Source organism: Eptatretus burgeri, chromosome 17 (genome assembly GCF_056783735.1).
Source record: "Eptatretus burgeri isolate ZD-2024b chromosome 17, Ebu_testis_v1, whole genome shotgun sequence".
NCBI classification, from domain to species: domain Eukaryota; kingdom Metazoa; phylum Chordata; class Myxini; order Myxiniformes; family Myxinidae; genus Eptatretus; species Eptatretus burgeri.
The window spans coordinates 59083784-59088783 of record NC_140977.1 but is presented as its reverse complement, the minus strand read 5'-3'; the positions used below and the strand labels follow the sequence as shown (position 1 = coordinate 59088783).

Below are 5000 nucleotides of genomic sequence, written 5' to 3'. Positions count from 1 at the left end.
CCACATACGGCAACGCTTACTAGAGAAAGCGCAACCCACTCTTGACAAGGTAGTCGATCAGGCACGAGCGATGGATACGGCTCAGCAGCAATCTGAGTCATTTGGGACACCGATGCTGCTAATGAACGCTGCTACGATGGGAACCCCACTGGCACAGACACAGCCAGACATAGGGGATGGAGAAACACCCGAGGAGCCGGATACACAGGCCACGTCAAACTCCTCAGCAACTGCTCCGGTTGGTAAATGCTTCTTTTGTGGGTACAAATGGCACCCTCGTCAAAAATGTCCCGCCAGAGATGCCACATGCATGAATTGCGACAAGAAAGGGCATTATGCCAGGGTATGTAAATCTACTCTAAGGAGAAATAAACCCACTTCTGCGGCTCTCTACTCGCAAAATAAATTAACTGCAGCCTCCCCGGGGAATCTATCCAAGGCTATCATCAACGTACGAATTAACGGGCATATGGCTGAGGCACTGATTGACACCGGTAGCTCTGAAAGTTTCGTCAACAGCTCGCTAGTGAAGGGCAGGAAATGGATAATCCACCCGACTGACAATACGGTATGCATGGCCGCCACCTCACTACAATCTCGCGTACGAGGGTACTGCAATGTTGAATTGGACGTAAAAGGGTACACGCATTGGGATGTAAGGGTACTGGTGCTTCGTGATTTGTGCGCAGACGTAATTCTGGGTCATAATGTCCTCAAGCAGCACACGAGCGTCGAAATACCCTTTGGAGGAAGCAAGCCTCGTCTAATTTTAAATGCGTTGACCACCGCGGAGGTGACATCCCCCCAGCTGTTCGCTAACTTGTCGCCGGTCTGCAAACCGATAGCGATTAAATCGCGGCGATATACCACTGCTGATATGAATTTCATCACCTCAGAAACCAAGCGATTACTGGAAGAAGGAATTATAGAACCGAGCGATTCGCCATGGCGCGCACAGGTGTTAGTAACCAGCAGTCAGAACCATAAGAAACGAATGGTTGTCGATTATTCCCAAACGGTCAATCGCTTTACCCAACTCGATGCCTACCCCCTGCCGCGCATAGACGAGATGGTCGAACGCGTGGCCAATTATAAGGTATTCAGCACCATCGACTTGCGAAGCACCTATCATCAAATTCCCATCCGAGAGGAAGACAAACCTTACACCGCATTCCAGGCAGGGAGGCGCCTCTACCAATTCAGGAGAATACCTTTCGGTGTCATGAATGGGGTAGCTTGCTTCCAACAGGTTATGGACGACATCATCTCAGATGAAAACCTCAAAGACACTTTTGTTTACGTGGACAATGTCACAGTGTGCGGTAGGGATCAGGGGGAACATGATAGGAATCTGGACAGATTCTTGAGCATTGCTAGAAAATATAATCTGACTCTCAACTACGAGAAATGCGTATTCTCGGCAAGGTCAATTGACCTTCTCGGCTACACGATAGCCGACGGCACAATTAAGCCTGATCCTGAACGATTGCGCCCGCTCCGTGAGCTTCCACCACCTCAGGACTTGCAAACAATGCGCCGGGTGATCGGCATGTTCGCTTACTATGCAAGATGGATTTCGCAATACTCCGAGAAAATACATCCCCTAGTGCATTGCAAAAACTTTCCACCAGATGCCGCTGTTGTAAGAGCTTTCCACAACCTCAAGGATGATATCAGTAAGTCCGTGGTTTTATCGATCGACAGCTCGGTGCCCTTCGTGGTGGAAACCGACGCTTCAGATCACGCCATAGCTGCTACACTTAATCAGTCTGGGCGGCCGGTCGCGTTCTTCTCGAGAACTCTCTCTAGAAGCGAGCAGAGACACTCAGCGATAGAGAAGGAAGCGTACGCCATCGTCGAAGCCCTGCGTAAATGGAGACATTATTTACTGGGAAACCACTTCACGCTCGTTACGGACCAACGATCCGTGGAATTCATGTTTGATGGGAAAAATAACGGGAAAATTAAGAATGAAAAAATTATGAGATGGCGGATAGACCTAGCTTGCTACAGTTACGACATTGTTTACCGGCCCGGGAGGGAAAACCCTGCTGCAGACACCTTCTCTCGGGTCTACTGCTCGGCAACAATCAGTCAGGCTTTGCAAGACCTACACGTGTCTCTCTGCCACCCAGGGGTAACCAGAATGGCACATTTCGTGCGCAGACAAAACCTTCCCTATTCTGTTGAAGATATTAAACAAATGAATGCTTCATGCCCTGTTTGTGCTGAACTAAAACCCAGATTCTTTGGCGCGGCATCTGGCAGACTGATCAAGGCCACTTCCCCCTTCGAGAGACTAAACATCGACTTCAAAGGGCCCCTGCCGACCGAGACAGACAACAGATACATATTCACCGTTGTTGATGAATATTCAAGGTTCCCTTTCGCATTTCCGTGCTCGGATATGACCTCGGGCACTGTCGTGAGATGTCTCTCTGACCTCTTCGCTATGTTTGGGAAACCTTCGTACATACTGTTGTGGTTACCAAATTCGCAAACCACCATTCAGGCCCCTTAGGTGAGGTATCTCGGTAAGTATATGTGTAGTTAGGCCCAAACCCGTTGTCTAGTGGGAATACATGTCATTTATGCGAGCTGCGACTCTTCAGGATAGCCGTTTTTCTTTTACTATCTTTATTTTGGACCAACCGCCATGATTACCACCACAACCACAACATCAACCACCAACCACAACGCCGCTTCACCACAACCGCCACGACCTTCACGTCACACCTCGCAACCGTAGCATCGCCACCGTTCTTGCCCCGCTGTGGGTACCGGTGTTGGACTCGTGCAGGGCGCACGTTGAACAGCGTGTACAAAATCACGGATTTTGTGCTTCAAAAACGGATCAAAAACGACACACGCCCACTTTTTGCCGTCCAATCGGTGAGCGAGGGGCGATTTGGCCCCGCATCCAGAACGATCGATATATGCAAATTTGTGGATCAAAAAGCCTTCACGCCCACTTTTTCTCGGGCCAATGGGGAGCGAGGTGAAAGGTCAAAGGGAGGGGGTCAAAGGCGAAGCTACGGGGGGATAAAAGGACGGTGTTCGTCAGTCAGCAGAAGAGAACGAGAAGGAGTCGGAACGGAGGGAGAGTGGAAGTCTGGAGCCCGAAGCCTGCAGTAGCTGGAGAAGCTGAAGAGAGTCGAACGAGGAGAGCCCAAAGAAGAGTCCAGGGTGGAGAGTCCAGAGGCGGAGAGGCGGCAGCGGCGAAGGCAGACGAGGGGGTGCTCGCGTCGGTGCCGGGAGCTGCACGCCCGAGGGAGGCCGGCAGCGCGACCTGGCCGAGGTGGAGACGCACACCAGGGATAATAAAGATCCTCTATACCCCGAGCATCAGCAACCCCCTCCTGTTTCCCCCCGCGCTGAGATAGTGCGACCAAGGGGGCCCCTTTTCCCACCCCCCTGCCAGGCACTGTCCGCGAGGCCCGCGGAGTGCGGCGCCATCGCCGCTCCGCGTCTCATCACCAGACGGGTAGGCGCGACCCGGTCTCGGCCTCAGGCCCGCCTCATCCTTGAGGGTATTTCTTTTCCTTGGTTTTGGGTATGTGTTGTCGGCGCCGTCTGTGAAGTAGAATTGTATAAGTGTTGCCGTGTGCTCGGTAGTCGGTATTAGCTCTGCATTGTCTTCGCTTTTATATTTGCTTTTTGTGTAAATGGAATTGTGTTTTCTTTTTTTTGTGTGCTTTTGGTGGAATTGAAGATGTGTGCTTCCCGTGTGCCGCGAATAAATGTGCTTTATTATTGAACTGTTCTCCCGCTTCGCTTCGTCTTTTTCTCCCATTGAATCCCCATCTTGCTTCACGTAAAGGGTTGGTAGTGGGCTGAATACGCCCGATAATTAATCGAACCGTCGAGGTCGACGATAACACCGCTCGGTTATTCTGATAGTACGGAACGGGTCGCTTAAGTGGCCCGTGTCCGAAGTCGACCTGCGGCGAGGTGCGATCGCCCGGTCTACCCTCCGCGTGGGTACTTAGGTAGGTCGAATTTGGCGAGCAACCCTATCCCACGCGGGGGCTGATTGGCTCGATCGCGGTGAGACCGAAAGGTCCACCCGTGACTGGTTCCCGGCGTTAGTCCGAGAGGGTCACGACTGGATTGTCCGTCCGGTGGGCGACGTGCTGCGATTCGAGTTACGTGGCCGTCAGCACGCCGGCGGGCGCGAAATCCGCAACAATACATTCAGACAGAGGGCCGTGTTTCATGTCGGCCGGGCTAAAACAATTCCTACTAGAGCTCGGCATAGCAACTAGTCGAACGACGGGTTACAACCCACAGAGAAACGGGCAGGTGGAAAGGTATAATGGAGTTATTTGGAAAGCCGTAACTCTGGCGCTGAAATCGAGAGGACTGGGCCCCGAGCGGTGGGAGGTTACTCTTCCCGACGCTCTGAATTCCATACGCTCTTTGCTCTGCACGTCCACCAATGCAACTCCTCACGAACGAATGTTTACTCACCAGCGACGTTATGTTGATGGTCAAACGGTGCCCAACTGGCTGACCCATCCCGGTACAGTGTTCATGAAACGCCCGGTACGACAAAGCAAGTATGAACCTATGGTGGAAGAGGTCGAACTCATCGATACTAATCCAGAGTATGCTCATGTCAGGCTCCCGGATGGCAGGGAGACCACTGTGTCGGTTCGCCATCTGGCTCCCTCAGGCACTCCTCCCGTAGGTACACCACCTTCTGGCACTCCTCCTTCTGACATTTCCCCCCCAGGAACTCCACCGGGCGACGGGGCTGCCGCGTTCCATCCGAGAGCGATCGAGGAGTCATCCCCGGCACAAGTCGAGGCTCACCAAGAGGATCGGGAGTCTCCCTCAAGTGAAACTGCCATTTACTCCCGGAGAGGTCGACGAATAAGGCCCCCTCGACGACTCAATCTGTAAAGGGGATTATCGGCATTCTCGCTGCTCATGCTCTTATATGCCCATTATATCATATATCGATGCTCATTTCCATGCTCCTACAACTCAAAATAATC

The 5000-nt window shown here is 52.3% G+C and overlaps 1 protein-coding gene across 10 annotated transcripts in view; it reads left to right on the top strand.

Annotated features, from left to right (window-relative positions):
* LOC147010249 (acetylcholine receptor subunit delta-like) overlaps window positions 1–5000 on the top strand; it is a 114212-nt gene that overhangs the window by 53256 nt on the left and 55956 nt on the right. The window lies entirely within an intron of this gene.